The sequence below is a fragment of the Dermochelys coriacea genome, chromosome 7 (genome assembly GCF_009764565.3).
Source record: "Dermochelys coriacea isolate rDerCor1 chromosome 7, rDerCor1.pri.v4, whole genome shotgun sequence".
In the NCBI taxonomy this organism is placed as follows: Eukaryota; Metazoa; Chordata; order Testudines; family Dermochelyidae; genus Dermochelys; species Dermochelys coriacea.
This window is the reverse complement of record NC_050074.1, coordinates 19,533,481-19,551,109: the sequence shown is the minus strand read 5'-3', so window position 1 is coordinate 19,551,109 and position 17,629 is coordinate 19,533,481. Positions and strand designations below refer to the sequence as shown.

The 17,629-nt window shown below is 45.3% G+C and overlaps 1 long non-coding RNA gene across 1 annotated transcript; it reads left to right on the top strand.

Moving 5' to 3' along the window:
- The first annotated feature begins 2,009 nt into the window (after window positions 1–2,009).
- LOC119858226 lies at window positions 2,010–5,585 on the top strand. The gene is made up of 3 exons (XR_005293831.2): window positions 2,010–2,092; window positions 4,064–4,221; window positions 5,474–5,585. It is a non-coding gene; the product is annotated as an uncharacterized LOC119858226 (long non-coding RNA).
- Window positions 5,586–17,629: the final 12,044 nt, after the last annotated feature.

The window sequence follows — 17,629 nt, the reverse complement described above, 5'->3', positions numbered from 1 at the left end:
AAGAATGCTGTGGGAGACCGTGTCAAAAGCTTTGCTAAAGTCAAGAAACAATACATCCACTGCTTTCCCTTCATCCACAGAACCAGTAATCTCATCATAAAAGGCGATTAGATTAGTCAGGCATGACCTTCCCTTGGTGAATCCATGCTGACTGTTCCTGATCACTTTCCTCTCCTCTAAGTGCTTCAGGATTGATTCTTTGAGGACCTGCTCCATGATTTTTCCAGGGACTGAGGTGAGGCTGACCGGCCTGTAGTTCCCAGGATCCTCCTTCTTCCCTTTTTTAAAGATGGGCACTACATTAGCCTTTTTCCAGTCATCCGGGACTTCCCCCGTTCGCCACGAGTTTTCAAAGATAATGGCCAAGGGCTCTGCAATCACAGCCGCCAATTCCTTCAGCACTCTCGGATGCAATTCGTCCGGCCCCATGGACTTGTGCACGTCCAGCTTTTCTAAATAGTCCCTAACCACCTCTATCTCTACAGAGTGCTGGCCATCTCTTCCCCGTTTTGTGTTGCCCAGCACAGCAGTCTGGGAGCTGACCTTGTTAGTGAAAACAGAGGCAAAAAAAGCATTGAGTACATTAGCTTTTTCCACATCCTCTGTCACTAGCTTGCCTCCCTCATTCAGTAAGGGGCCCACACTTTCCTTGGCTTTCTTCTTGTTGCCAACATACCTGAAGAAACCCTTCTTGTTACTCTTAATTGTAGTAGAGACATACCCTAAGATGACAGCTTTCGGGTTTGAAACCCCAAAGCAGCTGGGATAAACTGCCTATTCCACTGGAATAAAAGCCATCATCTTTAGAAGCCTATGTCCTGATCCTGAGATGTGCTGAGCTCAGTAGCTGGTCTCATGTCTGTTATGTGACCCAAAAATAACTGTTCTTGCGGAGTCCTACTGCTTGCAGTTTGAGAATTTAGCATGATGCTGAATTGGGGTGCACTGGAGTAATGTTGTCCAACAGGTACTCTTTGGGGGTCCTCTGAAGATGTTCACCTCAGGAGAGGATCCCAGGGAGCCAAACTGTAAAGAAGTATAGGTCTATCCCATCTTGATGAGTGATTTAAAATGAGCCTGAACAGAGACAATGTATGAAATGGGGTCTGAACTCTTCTACAGTTCAGTGATGTTTGGATCCAGGGTTTTGGTTCAGCTAAGGATGGAGATAGGGCCCAGCTGCAAAATTTGGGTGTAGAACCAAACTTCCCTAAAGTTCAAGACAATCCAGAAGTGGTAGGGTCTAGTTCACATCCATCTAATTACTAGCAGAACAGCAGTAGCCCAACCTGTTGATAATAGCTACAAGTCATATCCAAACCCATGACTAGCAATATTTCCTTAGAAAGGGACAATAGTGTACTTACGGAACTGTCTTTGCACGCTTTGATGTTTGTGCCTCTAAACTTTACTTTGTAAAATCTCAGTTAAACATCTATATACACACCTGTTCCCCCCCCCAACTCATAATACAAATTTACAATAAAAAAAGAGGTTGTTCCAACACTTGAGTCTGATACCCAGCTGTTGTGAATCAACATAGTTCCACTGAAGTCAATAGAATTACACCAATTTACACCATCTGAGGATCTGGCCTACTTAGGGCTGATTTTTTTCCCCCAAAAATTACATGCAAACCCTGTACTTACATGTGCACAGCAGATAAATGTCCATCTGGCCATTTGCACTTGCATCTCTAGGATTTGTGCATGGATCTCCCAGTATCTCAAATCCTTTCCACTCTCCCAGTGCATAAGATCAAAATTCATTAGAACTAGTGCAGATCCCCAATGTATAGCGACTCCACACTCCCTGTGCCAAATAGATCTCTGCTCCAGGGGGCCTCTTTTTGCAGCTATGTGATGAAGGATAAAAACGCTGCACCAGTAAGGAAGGGGTTAAGCAGCTGCTCTGGGCCCAGGCAGCCCCACCCTACCACATCAGCAAAGCATGCATGGCTTGCAGGAGGAGCCTAAAAGCAGAACAAACCAGATCACTCTCAGCAGACTGCGGAGGTGAACTGATCTACTCTGAGCTCCTGCTGCAGTGACATGAACAAACCCAAAGGGAAGAGACTTGGAATTCTCCAAAGGTCTGAGACTTTATCTTGATTTCCAGTTATTTAAGGTCTTCACTTGACCCTTTAGGAAAGAGGGGTCTAGTAGGAAGTGATCCAAGGAGGCAGTAGTATAGCACTTTGGTGGTGCAGGACTTAGCCCATCCCTTCCACTAGCTTCCAATCCAGGACCCAGGGCCTGGATTTCCTTATCCACTCCTAGGGGGTGCCAAAGGCAGCAACTGACTCAGATATAGGGAGTCTCAGGGAAAGAAGGATCTGAGGACAGAAGGTCAAGATTCTGAGACCTCAACCCAAGGGGAAACCATAGCCTAACCCACAGGGCTACCCTGTTACTGAACTCATTATATACCCCAAAAAGGGGTGGACATAAAACATGTCCCCTGGCTGGAGGGCTGAGTCACAGAACAGACCACTGTCAGACCAGTGGTTGTCAACAGGGGCCCCAAGAAAGAAGAGGGCCTGCCCTGCCCGGCCACTGGGTGGAGCTGTAGGGAGTAATCAGAGGAAGGTGAATTAGTAGCATGGTGGGATAGATATAGGAGTGGGGATGGGACAATAGCCAGAGGGTCTAACACTACATGATTACAGCCCTCTACTTCCCAGATAGGAGGCATGCAGGCAGGGCTGGTTAAAAGATATAATGTAATTTTTGCAAAAAAAAGAAGCTGAGATAGGTCCAGCACCCCTTTGTGGCAGGGGTGGATGAGGTGTCAGGGCCTCACCACTCATACATCCCTATGCCCAGCCTTTAAGGGCATCCTGATGTGGCCCAATGACTGGTTTCCTTGTGCTCACCCCCCGGTCAGGGTAGCAGGGCCTAACAGCCAGAGTCTATACATTGCACCCCACATATCTGGGCAGTGTGGCCCAGCAGCCAGAGTCTACAGCTCCCCCTCTCAGGCAGGGAAGTGGAGCCCAATGGTCAGAGTGGTAGGGGACCCAGGCCGGCCCTCTCCACCAGGTCCCAACCCAGGGCTCTCCTATTGGCAGGGTTTCCCCTCACACTTAACTCAGCAGGGATCCACCCACAACACACCAGGCATCAGTGCAGCTTTAACACTTCTTGTCTCTAAAGTCCCTCTGGGTCACTTCCTACCTTCACAGTCATGTTCTCCACTCTAGGGGGGGAGAAGAGGGAGAGGCCTCCTGTCAGGACCTCCATCTGGGATGCCAGGTGCATCCCAGCTTGCTGGCCCCTGGAGCATTGGGTGTCCCTCCTCAGGAGCTGGCAATATGCCTCCTTCTCCTCCAGTGGTCAGCCCAGACTGAGCACCTTTGCAGGCTTTTATACCTATTCTCCAGTTGGAGCATGCCAAGCAGGGCTTCGGGGCAGGGTTTCCTCTGCCAGGAAGGAAGCATGAACCCTTGCAGTACCAGTGCGGGGTCACTCTGCCCCATCTCAGAGGCAAAAACTAAAATGTTGCATGTCAATTTTTTCACAAACTTTCCTTTTTTTAGAGATGAAAAACTTCAGAACAATTTTTTGTGTACTTCTGAATTGGGTGGGGGAATTATTTTGTTTTTTCATTATTAAGTTTTGTGGCTTCCCCCACTTTTCAACGCCTCCCTTCTTTTCCAGTGTGTCATGGGGGGTGTGGGATTAAAGTGAGGAAAAAAGAGAAGGAGAGGATGAACCCCAAACCTTTCATTTAAAAAAAGGACAAACACAAATTTTAATTTGAAACAAAGTAAAAATTCATTCATGTTGAATTCTTTAGTTTACTCCTGTCCCCCCACACCCCCAAAAAAGTATTTTTGACCACACCGAAAAATCTGCTTTTGGTTGAAAAGCTATTTTTCATCAACTGCTCTACAAGCTGGAGCCCCAGCATTCCATAAGCCCCTTGGGCTGCACTAATATGAGTGGAATGGCTCTGTGCAAATCCACACTGGGCCCAGTTGATGAGTTTTAGGAAGCCAAATTATTTCCCCTTAGGCCTTCAGAGATCCCTGAATAATATCTGTTTGTTGCCCTCACCTCAGCAAAGCCTGACCATTGAACCCATAAGAAGCTGCTGGTTCCATCCATTCAAGGAGGAAGAGTGGGGACACGTGCAATCAACAAAGATTCCTCCTTTTTACCAATGCTTCATTCTTACATCTATTCCAGAATGCTCCAGGCCAGTGGTTCTCAACCAGGGGTATGTGTATCCTTGGGGGTATGCACTGGTCTACATCAACTCATTTATATATGTGCCTAGTTTTACAACAGGCTACAGAAAAAGCTCTAGCAAGATCAGTACAAACTTAAATTTCATACAATGACTTATTCATAGTGCTCTATATACAATACACTGAAATGTAAGTACAATAGTTATATTCCAATTGATTTGTTTTATAATTGTATGGTAAAAATGGGGAAAGTAAGTAATTTTTCTGTAATAGTGTGCTGTGACATTTTTGTATATTTATATCTGATTTTGTAAGTAAGCAGTTTTTAAGTGAGCTGAAACTTGGGGGTATGCAAGACAAATCAGCCTCCTGAAAGAGGTACAGTAGTCTGGAAAGGTTGAGAGCCACTGCTCCAGGCCACCAGTTTGAGTTTCTTCATTGCTGTAATGAGGGTGTGACACTCAAGAAGGCTGATAAAAGTCCAATTGTTTTCCCCGGCCTAAGTCACATGGCATGAGTCAAAGCTAAGAAGATCACATGCCAGCAACATGGCCAGGATCAGTATCCATTGTTACATTTCTACCCACCACAAGCAGTTAAATCTGGATCCCAGCTTTCTTCCCTTCCCCAAAAGCACATGGGAAGATGTTTGGGTCTCTCCTGTCTGCAGAAGATGAGTGTAGGTTCAAAGAGATGATACAGAATAATATTCACTTTCAGATTTATATAATGCAAATATCTGAAGCGGGGAAATATGGAATTCGTAGGAGATTCATTGAAACAATACGAGATAATGGTGTGTCGTGACCAGTGACACTCTGAAAGGTTAATTACAGAGCCTGGGAATCACAAATTGATAAGTAAGGGCCACCTGTATAATTAAAAACAGTCTAATTACATAGGTTATATAATCTTACTCCTGCTATAGTCCTGAACAATCTCCTGATGCTTTGACTGCCTGGGTGGGATATATAGATCCTATCACTATTAGAATAGAAAACATCTTTGTATAATATTAAAACTAGGAGTTTTGATTTTCCACTACATCAAACTTATGCAGTCCGTGAGCTATGTTCAAACAATGCAAAGAGAGAGGCTGCTATTCAGCTACCATGAAGAAATAATGATCAGATTGCCCCAAAGGATGCAGCCGCTTTACATTAACAGGGTTAGCTCAGTGGCACGAGAGTTTAAAGTAGCAAGCCTCAGAAAGTTTGAGGGCAATGTTCAGAAGCAAATCTTAAGGGAATCTGAGCTAGCGTAACTTGAACCTTCTTGCAGGCTCCTCGAAGTGTATGCTGCAACAACTTGGTCACCTTCTAAATGCCTGAAGTCATATTTACTGAGACTCACACTCATCGACCCATGTGTAACTTACACCACCATCCCTTGCACATCACGTCTGAGTTTGATTCGGTGAGCCTGATTCTCCTGTCACTTACATTGGCTTTACACTTAATTCAGCAAATCTACTCCAGGCAATAAGGTATACACCGGTTTAATAAGAGGGGAATCAGTCCCTAACTCCTAATGGCACCCGCATGGAATATGCTGTTTTGCAGAGCGCGCCGCTCCGCCCCGCCAGTGTCACATCACACAATGACATCCTCCGTGTGGTGTGCTCTATAAAATGACATCCTCTGGGCGGCATGACCTTGCACGCTGGTGGCCAGAAGTGGAAGCTAGACATTCTCAGACTAAAAGCTAATGTGCAATTTTTTAACATTGAAGGTAATTAACCATTAGTACAACTTACCTAGGGAGGTGGTGGGAGTCTTTAAGTCAAGATTGGGTATCCTTATAAAAATATGACCTAGCTCAGCCAGACGTTGTGGCTTGATGCAGAAATTACTTGGTACAACTTTTTGGCCTGTGTCATGAAGGAAGGCAGGCTTGATGATCCTAATGGTTCCTTCTGTCCCTAAAGTCTATGAGCCTATGATGTTACACTAACTTAAATACACTCATATTGGTAAATTGGTGGGAGTAGATTAAAGGGGATTTACATTAGTGCTAGGGGATCTAAGTTACATCATCTTGCAGACGTCACCTCTGAGTTTCAACCTCAGTTTGGTTCTGATAAGTGCCCTAAAACTTGCCATTTCTCCAATCAACCTGGATCAAACTGGGTCTGTAAAATTGGCTTACAAATCTTATTAGCGTGAAAATTCTGGACATTTCTTGCTTCTGCTAAGCCTGGAAATAGCAGGGACATAACCTTTCTCATGCTATTCTAGTAATACCTGACATGTCTCTAGTACCTTTCATCCAAGGGTTTCTACGTGTTTTACAAAGGTAAATATTATTATTGCCAGTTGACACATGGGAAATCTCCGCCACAGAAAAGTGAAGTGACCCATCAGTGGCTGTAGAACTCCAAATGTAATTACAGTCCTGCATCTGAACACCCTAAACTTAGAAGTTTTGTTCCACATCTGAACTTTGCAGCCTAACTTGTATCAGCACCATTCTTTAGCTTGGTCTGTTCTCTGCCTCAGCAACATTCAGTTCTACATGCCAGAGGCTGTGCGTAAAACTGCCCCTTACACCACCAGCCCATCACCTTCCTGCACACAACACACACGCAGTTAAAATGGGCAGTACGCTGAGCAGGCAACATGGGCCTTTGGCCCATGTGTGTGCCATGTGCTCTGGCACAGACACTGAATATTCAGCTCATATAGATACAGCCAGAGTGAAGCCTGCGCACTCAGAAGTCTCTCAGAAACAATTAGGAAATGCGCAATGTACAAGTCTGTTCTTTGCAGTCTGTTCCGTGAACCAGTTCAAGCATCCTTAATTAAATCTAAGGCCTGCTGCTTCCATATCCAGCCCCAGATGTGCTGCATTTCAGTGGAAATAAAGGGATCCCGGGGGATAGTTTGCATTTAATTTTGTAAAGAACTTTTAGATGAAAATCACTGTAGAACTGTAAGGTATTAATAATGGTTGGCTTGTTTATTGATTATTATCTATCCAGCCCCTGAATCTATTTTGGGCCGGGATTGGTTTAGATAAGGCCTCTCTTCACTATCCCAACCCCCTCCTCTCATTCCTGAAATACCTGCCTGCACCTCAGCTCCACACACAGCCCCATACCCACCAAATGACCCCTCCCTGGCTTCCCTCTGTGACTCCTCTCCCCCGGACTGCCCCAGCCCACTCCTAGGGGACATGCCAAAGTGTGATCCAGCACTGGTAGTTGTTAGAATAAGAGATGATAGTGAGGTATGCTCATGGCAGTGAAGTCTCTGAGCTGAAAACAGACATTGATCAAGTTGAGTGAGAATCACTTGTGCAAAGTCAAATTGATGGGTTCTGTGTTCACCTTTGATTAATAAGCATCAGCTGTAATGTAGCCCTGTATCACATTACAGCAACAGGATGAACTCCAGGGAAGGAGGTCTGTACAGTGTCTATCTATTCCATTTCCCCCACCGCAGAGAGAGTGTCTAGTTAACAATAATGGGCCAGGTAGAGTTGCACTGATTTATTCCATCTGAGACTCTGGCCCCAGACAGCATAATCCAAGGGGAAATTATGTCACTTAGCCCTCTTCCCCGTTTACATGGGCTCACTGCAGAATTGCTCTCCTTGCATCATGCAGCTGGGGTTCAGGAGGAGCGTATAGACCCAGGAATCTATAACAGGGCCAAGAATAAGGCGCTGAGTGAAAATCAAGCACCGCCTGCATCTTGACAGGTCCTTTTGTAGAACTGTCACAGGCTTGGACCGATGAGTTGGATAGGGATGGAGATAGTTGAGGGACCTACCTAACCATGTAACACAGACTGTGCAGCAACTTCTGAGCTCCAAAGGGCAAACACGAAGAAATGATTAGTGTGTAACCTCTGTTAATAGTTATGATGTATACTAAACTAACTAAGTTAGATGGTATGTTCTGGCTGTCTTGCATCACTCAGGAACTGAACAGCAACCATAAACCTGGTTTCATCAGCCAGTTTAGCACCAGTGCAAAGCAGCTGTAAACCCATCATAAGAGCCAGAGTGTACTGGTGAATGAGTTACCACTGGGCAGAGATGAAGTTTTACTGCGGAACATAAAGTCTTATCTGTGACACTGCTGCCTCCCTGTGCTTGCAAAGTGTCATTCCTCTCTCTGATATAAATGATGTAGCTCACAAAAGCTTATGCTCAAATAAATTTGTTAGTTTCTAAGGTGCCACAAGTACTCCTTTTCTTTTGGAGCATGAAGCTCGCTCCCTCATACACACACACACACACAATTGAAGTTGTGCAGAAAGGGAAGTGTCAGATCTAACCTTGCTGACACTCCTTGCAATCTCTTTGCTTTGTAGTGTCTGGGGTTTCTGTTTGTTTGTTAGTTGTTTCCCACAAGGATTTGGGGAAGGGTGAGATGGGGGATATGTTGTTGGTGATATAATGGAGTGGGAATGGATTAGGATGACATGGATGGTTGTCAGGGGGCGTTTGCATTTCAGTGTAATTGTGCATTGTTGTGTTTTAGGTATTGGAGGGGGCACTACTAGTGTGGGAGTTTCAAAAGAGCCCAGCATTAATCTAAGGCTATGTCTACACTACAGACCTTACAGCTGTATGGCTGAACTGCTGTAAGGTCTCCCAGCTAGCCACTCTATGCCAACCAGAGAGAGCTCTCCGGTCGGCATGATTAACCTCTTCCAACGAGCAGCGGTAGCTATGTTGGCGAGAGAAAGTCTCCTGCCAACGTAGCGCTGTCGACACTGGGGTTAGCTCAGTATAACTGTGCTGCTCAGGGGTGTGGATCTGTCACATTCCTGAGGGAAGTCGTTATACCGATGTAAGTTTGATGTGTAGATCTGGCCTAAATTTCCTGCCACTGAACTCAGTGGTAAAACTCCCATTGATTTCTATGGGAGCAGCATTAGGCCAACGCTAGGTGCTTTTGAAAATCCGATCACTAGTGCGGGCATTCTGAAATCAGAAAGAAGGAAATTCAAGGTTTGAATTTCCTGGGTATGTCACTGTGGAAATGGATGCAAGCTGGGCAGCTCTGTGGCTTGTGTAGTACCGTGTGGGAGTCCATGGAAAGCTACAAGGACATTGCTATGGCAACAATTGTATGCTTTATAAAATTCTTACCTATGTTATTGTCAGAACAGAAAGAATTTTTACAGATGAGTTGACTTCTCCCCTTTCTTGATCTTTGTTTATTTTTGGCAGCTTGCTCAGCATATGCAGTGAAATTAGACCAGAAATCACTTTGTGTTTCTCACCGGTTAACACAATGCCCAGTGATTGGATTGCAAACTGCAAGAGGACGTTCACTTGTTTTCCCCTTTTCTGATCTGCCAAACAAATCCTTTCCTCTCCTAAATCTGTTCTTATATCATACTCCTGCAAAGCCTCTCAACAGTGACCTGAATGGGAGTCATGTGCTCAGCACTTCACAGGATCGGGCCCTGTGTGAGCAGAAAGCTTCTAAGTAATGTCGCCGTTTTACTACCAAGAATGTGAGAAGCTTGGATGGATGTAAATAGTTTACAAAGCAATAAAATGACCCATTTCCAAGCCAAAGCACCCAGTAAAGAGAGAGTCTGTCGCAGGGTTACTGCAATCAGAGTAGGGCTGGGTGACCACCACAAAGCATGTCATAGCCTTGGAATTAGTACATTAGCCTCATTGCTCTGGCACAAGAGGGTGGGCAGGACAATAGACCAATCGTGCTGATTTCATTTGCGCTGGTGTCAATCTGAAGTCACTCCATGGTGTGATTCCAGATTTACGTTGTTGCAACTAAGATATGAATCTGTCCCACATCACTGAAAAGAAAGAGGGTGGGATGGGGAAATTTGGGTCGTACTAAAAATTTCACCAGAGAAACATCCCCTGGTAATGTTTTTGTAAACTTTGAAGCCCAATGGATTTAGCATCTCCTTCACCCTTTTTCCCACCCCCTGCAACCGTATCTCTCTGAGGCACTGATTTGCTTGTTTCCAGTTGTCTGTCACTCTTGTTTTCTGTATCTGACTGCTATTCAGCCTGCACCTTCAATCTTTCTCCTGACAAGGAAGGGAATATAATTTTTCCCCCTCCTATCTCCCTGTGCATGTGTGTGTGTATGTGCATGTCTCTCATTCTAATATCTGCCTAGGCATGACCTTAAAAATTGTACCAGGCAGTGGAGCTTCTAAAAGGGAGTGAGGTTATGAATAAGTACCAGTAAGTAGGCTTTGCCCCCGCAAGGGAAATTTCTGGAGTTGCCCAAACACAACTAGCACACTGGGGCCAGATCATGGTTTTAGTTACACAAAGGCTCCTAGACATAGACAAGTCACAATTTGCTTGGAAAACTCTTTCCAGTATACACCATAAGGCCATGTCAGCCCTGGGGTAAAGCATCATGTTAACTAACATGAGTTAAACACAACAGACCCTAGTGCTTTCTGCATGGTTGAATGAACTGGCTAATGTGGACAGGCCCCAAACACTCATTCCAGGTCTAGTCTACAATAGAAAAGCCCCATTTCCAAACCCAGCCTGTTTGGGAATAAACGGGAAATAAATAAACGGGAAAGAAGCTACAAACTTTTCCCTGAAAGGTTCTGGAGTTAAAAATGCAGGTGAGGGCACCTCAGTAGGAAGCCATTCATGTGCGTCTGTTGCTCGAATTGAAAGTCTCTTGTAATTACCATGCAAATAAACAAAAAAAATTTTGTCCACTTACGTTCTGTTTGTTTCTAAAGGAGAGTGTTAGTCAGTGGGTGTTTCCCTTCACTGCTGCTGACGGGCACTGAATTGATTGCTATGGAGACGGAGACTCCTCTGTTTTAACCAAGAACAGGTACAGCATGGACAGGAGCAGGTGAAGCTTCCTCTTTACAACCCTTATGATAAGCCTCAGCCCTGACTGGAAGGACTCAGCTCTATGATGAGAGGGGAGAATAGTTTCCATGGCCCCTTCAGTTCTTTGCCCCTCTACTAAGGCATCCAGCAGCAAGAGAGACAATTAGAGCCCACTGTAGTTATTTATTGTTGGTGTTGCCTTAGCACCGAGGAGCCCAAGTGATTGAGGAGAACTTCATTGTGCTAGGTGCTGTACAAACACAGGACAAAAAGATGACCTCTGCTCCAAAGAGCTTTACAATCCAACGAGTTTTTTCATGAAGATACGTCTAAGGAATCGGGCCAAAACTAGCAACTCACTTTACCTGTGCTGCTGACCAGCCACCAGATGATCTGAGTTTGAACCCCAGTAACCTAGACATGAAAAGAGCACTTTAATTGTATGCATATAGAGCAGGGGCTCAATTTTCCCTGCTACTCTGGTGCAACTCGACTGACATCAGTGGAGCTGCATCTCAGGGAGCAAGAGGTGAATTTGGCCCTATAACTGTAAGTGACTGTTCATTACTTTGCCTAATCTGGATACACTTTCAGACATCTAATTCTAGCTAGCCAAAGGGACAGCAAATATTGATAATAGTAATCCTCAGGAAATAGGACTGTCTCTTGGTGAATGCTAGCAATGGTTTGTGTCCAATTAGACACCCTCATTTTATACATTATCTTTGTCCAGTATTCCAGAGTTAGAAGTTTCTAAGTGCTTTCCTTAAATACCCCTATTTCATGGGAAAATGATACAAATTAGCTATGCCTAGAAGAAGGGTCTCCATGATACTGGGCAGAAGGATTAATGGTACAAAGTTGTCTTTTTTCTGACAGTGGTTTGTATGGGACTAAACACTGATCACATGATATGTAGAAGGTGAATCCCCCATCAGCTGGGCTGAGCCCACCAGAATTTCTAATCAAGACCCCAGACACCTGAAGGGGACCAGTCTGTTTCTAAATTTCACTGCTCCTTGGGTCCCTTATGGCTTAATGCTGACAACACAAAGAGTGCCATGTGGAAAGCTGTTATAGAGGCTGTGGGAGTTAGAGGGGACACAAAAGAACCAGAGTCCAGGTGTGCAGTTTGAGGGCAGCCACCCACTGAGACATCACAGTGATAGTCAGTGGGCCAAACTGACAGACCTGTGCATAGGGGAGAGGCTGGGGTGAGGCAGGGAGAAGCCATCAGGAACCTCCACCCTTGCATGTCCTGCACAAGAACCTGTCACAACTATACCCTGGGAATTGTGCCTCCCTGGGGATGGGGTGAGGTAGGGAAAAGAGAGACCCATGCCCTCACCCCCACTGCACCAGCTCACAAATTGCACTGGGCCGCCCATGGGGCACAGGCTGTAACCTCCTATAGAAGACCGAGGAAGGGATTGTGCCTCTCGCTGCTCCCTGGTGTAACTGAGAGCAGCATCAGAGCCTCTGGTTTCATAGATGGTCTTTGCATCCCACTGTCACGAATGCTTTACAGAGAGGTTTAATGGAGAGAAAGGAAAGGTTCACGTTGGAAAAGAGAGCGTGATTTAGTGGCTCAGAGGCAGTGGGGAGGTGAGCTTCACATGCAGGAGACAGAGCAAGTATCTGCATGATTGCTTTTGGGACAGACTCTGCCAGCAGGGTCTCTCATAGATCTAGGTATTGAGGAAGGCTAATGAGATCCAGAGGAGAACAATGTGAGACCAAGGTTGCCATGGCTGTGTTACGTATTCTAGGTATGAAGTGCATAGGAGGGCATTTTATTTTGCCAGGTGATTGCAGAGAATGGGGATTATATAGAGATGAGCCTGAATCACTATGTTTGGATCTGGAATCTGCTCCAAATCTACATCTCTTATGTCTCTCAAACTCAGAGGTATCCAGGGTTCCACTTCAGATCTTTAAACTGATAGGCCAAAGAGTCAGATGTTCCAATCTGGATCTAAACTGCCTCAAAGATTGGGAGCGGGATTAACTATTCTGATTCAGCTCCATCTCTAATGTGAAGTGTCACTGCCTCACAGGATAATATCTAGGTGGAAAGGAACCTATCCCAGAGTGAAGTAGGCCTAGGCTTTCTTCTAGGCCACAAGAATACAGAAATCCTCATTTCATTGCACTGAGGCTGGGAAACTGAAATTTGTCAAAGTTAAAAGTGAGATTGCGAAAGGCATCATGCTCTTCTGATGGACATGGTGGCCATGAGATAGATGGAGATGAAATAAAATGACTTGTTTTATATGGATAGATATTACTCTATCAATTGCTCAAATCTGGAGCAGTATGTCAACAATAAGGGCATCAGTCACTTTTCTCTGACAGACATGGTGTGCCGTGATAATAATTTGTCTCAAATTTCTCCCAGCCATCTATTTTTTGAAAACTTCAATAAATTATATTTTTATACAATTACATATTCTGTATAATTGTATTCCCTTGCCACCATGACACCTTCCTTCTCCAAGGCTAAAAGAAACTCTGTGACCAACACCGGCTATAGATACATTTAATTTCTATGCAAAGTGGCTTTTCTTTTTACTATTCAACAATATCTTACATTTAAATAGAACAGTCTTAAACAGTCCAAGCACTTCTGCCTATACACATTGTTGAATCACTTCACCTCGCACTGAAATGTTGCCACCTCTGGGATGGAGAGCAGCATTCAGGTAGACAAATGGCTCATGGTATTTTCAGAACAGTTTGGAAAAGGGACCTATTTTAGCCAAGACACAAGGGCTAACTCCTACTGCTATAAAAAACGCCTGGATGTCTTTAATGCCCAGGAGGAGCAGATAGGACCTCGGTTTTTAAGGTCTCCGTGTGACCACTGCCCTACTCCACTGCATGGAACTTAATGAATCAATTGTATCTTAGACTGTGTCAGATCTCCCAGCATTTGAAATTATAGTACAGGGAATCTAGGTGTTTCAAACCTAATGCCATTGTCTCATATGCTCATAGGATGACCAGATGTCCAGATTTTATAGGAACAGTCCCAATATTCAGGGCTTTGTCTTATGTAGGCGCCTATTACCCTCCCCACCCCCTGTTCTGATTTTTCACACTTGCTATCTGGTTACCCTACATGTTCACTGGGTAACTAACTAGGGAAATCCAGAGGGATTTAATAGCACTACTAAGCAGAGACCTTGGACGGGCATGGAGCAGCATGCACATTAATTATGTTAGCTGCATTTTTCAAACCAGTAACTGCTAATTACAGCTAAAGTGCGGATCACTTACTGAGTGGGCTCCTTTACCATCCTTTTCTGCTGCCATTTACATACAGGTGCAGTGAATTCATTATGGAGCAGTCCTAGGAGACACAGGTTGTCTTTGTGGCTGTAGGCTCAGGCATGGGCTCCTTAATGGGCTCTTGTCTGCACACCAGACATTTTCCCAGAAGAATTGAAAGGGCATAAACAATCTTCAAGCCAGCAGACTGAGATTAATGGCAAGAAGCCAACAAGATCATCAGTGCCCTTTCGCAGGTAGAGCAGGATGACAGAAGTAGTTTAATAATAATGGCTATGTCATGCAAAAAAGACAAGAGTAACCCAGATTATTTAAGTACCTGCTCCTTTGGAAAAGCGAATGCAATGTAGAATGACAGAAATGTGGGTTTCCAAAGCATGTTTAGCTATAATTTGGAAGCAACCCCCCCAAAAAGAATGATAGAATGAAAAAGAACTGAAACAAGATGTGTAATGTGACTGCACTTCACCTCCGGTTCCACTGAGGCCACTCTTCTCTCCTTGCTGGATCAACTCTTGCAGGAGCAGCACTCTCTCACTGTGCCCTATTTAGCAGCAGGTGCCTGGCAGCAATAAGGAGGGAGGGTTTTCTTTGAAAAATGTGAGAATGCAAAAAATGGGACACACTAGGCCAAATCCATCCCCAGTGTAACTCCACTGAAGGCCAGAGTTACATCCAGGTTGCATTTGTCCCATTGATTATGGAGAAGTTAACCTACTTAACGTTCCAAAAAGAAGGGAACAAGTACGTGATAGTTTCCCTCCTCTGAAGATGTACACAGTAAGGGTAATAATTCTTCAGAATTGGAGACTGACCTCTTTTTCTTTTCTGCTAATGACTTGGTTTAGCACAGAGGAGATATTTCTTTTTCCCTCAGAAAACAATAGCACCCGCTGTTTAGACAGCACCTCCTGTTTGTATAGCACGATGGGGCCCTGATCTAGATCGGTGCCTCCAGGGACTACTGTAAATCAAATAATAAAAGTAGACCTAGTTCTTAGCGATACAATTGCTCCCTGGTGGAACTCTATTGCTGTAAATGGAGTTCCACCAGGCATGGGTTTGGACCCAGGCATACCACTGAAAAACATAGGGGCCCAATTTCGCCCATAAGTGCAACTCCCACAGTGTTATTGGCACCTTCCGTGTACTTTGCATGAAAGCTCTTTGCTTCCCAGGCTAGCCCATGTCCCTTCTTGTTCTTTTTATTCCTCTCTCCCCCTTTTATATGCACATAGAGAGAGAAATCAGAATTAAATGAATCAGGAAAAAGAGGGGTGAAGGAATGCAAAAGGCTTTTATACAAAAGGGATGGGATCACCAGTAACTCTTACAATCAAATCCTGGAAATAGTTCCTCTTATCCTAAGAAGACAGGGGGCTCCTGTGATAAAACTCAAACGGGCCAGGCAAGAGCTAACAAACTGTTCTGGGTTTGAGCAGCCCTGCCCTACCACCTCTGCAAAGGTGCGTCATGGCAGACCTGGAGGAGAGCGAGACTTCAACCCTCAGCTCCTGAAGAGAAGAGTGCTTGCATGACCGCTGCCTATCCGAGTCCCCTGAGGGGAAGATGGGCCTGATGTTGGATGAATACTTTGGAACTGTTACCCAGTGATTCGCATATGTTCACTGTGTAGGGCTATGGCCTGCCAGTGGCTCCCTGGAGGAAGAGAGGCCTACTGTGGGCTTGTGGCAGTTCATTTGTTTTCCCTTTGGATTTCTGACAGCCTGGAAAGGGCTGGACTTCCATTGCCCTCAACTGAAGGGCAGAGTCTCCCACAACCAGACCTGCAATGTCAACTGCCTAGAGACTGAAGACCCAAGGCTGGGTGAGTTCAGAGCCCACTCATGCCCCTGGGAGAGCCCTGGAGACCAACCCTTTGAGAGCTACATATTGGCACACTCTGTGCAGGTGCCCAAGAGAGGAAGGAGGGAACAAGGAACCTTCCCTTCTCTTGCAGCCCTATAGTGGGGTGAGATTTCCAGAGATGCTCAGGGCCAAATTGTCAATCTTAGCTCCCACAATGGGGGCAGAATAGCTCAGTTCCCAGTTGGGCACCTAAATAAGGTCCAGATTTTCAAAAGTTGTGACACAGCTGATATGCCTGCTCAGGTGGAGAGAAATGGAATAAGTAACGTAGTCACAGATGGCTGTGTAACTAAACCAGGCTTGAGGTGGGGGCTGGGATAAAAAATCAGAGGCCTGTAGATGGCCAAGGGAAGGGGGCTGCAGTGGGAAGCTGCAGAAAGAGAAAGTCTCTGGCACTGGTCCCTGAGGAAGGGAGTTGTGGCTGGGTAGAAGGCCCTGGCTGGACTTTCTGCTTTCTTTTTCGGGGGAAGACAAGGAAGGCAGGACAGGCCTTGTGTCTGAAAAGGCAGCACCTTAGAAAGAAAAGGTTGTGCCAGTTTACGGCCCAGGTAAATGACTCTTTTATGGTTTTTTTTTTGAACTTCATATTAATAAACCAGATCCCCAAAAGGGCTGTTATTGGATTTGTGGATGCGTATTGTGAGTATGTGAGAGGTTCAGCAACGGGAATAGAGACAGGGTGCTGCAGAGCCACCCCAGCCATGGAGGGGCTGTTAGAGAGGCGGCTGACCCCGTTACATCTGGAGACCCCCTCCCATCCAGGAGGGATGATGGAGGCAAGAAGCATAGAGGCCTTTTTCAGCAGGGAGTTGTTCACCCTCCCAAGTTGATGTATGGAGGGATGGCAGCAAGCCCAAGAGTGCCCACTGCAGTAGCCACCGGGGGCCACACAACAGAAGCAGCAGGAGGTGCAGCTAGGTGCACTGCTGAAGAGCTACAATGGAACTGAGACGTGTTCTGATCATGTATTGGTTCAGACCCATCTCCTTCTTTCAGTGGTGCTGGAACATTTTTTATAGTAGGGTTGCTGAAGGCAGAAACCATGTATTTTGAGTTGTTATTACTACTTCAAGCCAGGGGGTGCGGCAGGACCCCTAGTACCCCTAGTTCCAGCACCTATGCCTTCCAGTGTTTGCTTCAGTCCAGTCTTAAACTTCCCCTGGGATGGGTCTTCCCCCTCTTCTCTTAGGAAAATTACTGTGGTCGTTAAGGCATATCCGCATCAGGTGTGAAGTACTGTGCGGCTATATTTCCTACAAGCTCCCCAGTTCCTTTGAAATATATAAAGTGTGTTACATTACAGACACCCTAAGCTTTTCTTGGGGGTCAGAGACTTGAAGGTCTGCAATGCATCACTGTAGGGTCAATTGCTCATTCTGATATATTGGATCCAGTCCTGGTCCTATTAAAATCAATGGGAGTTTAGCCTTTACTTTCATTTGGACCAGGACTTAGTCCATTATGTAGTGA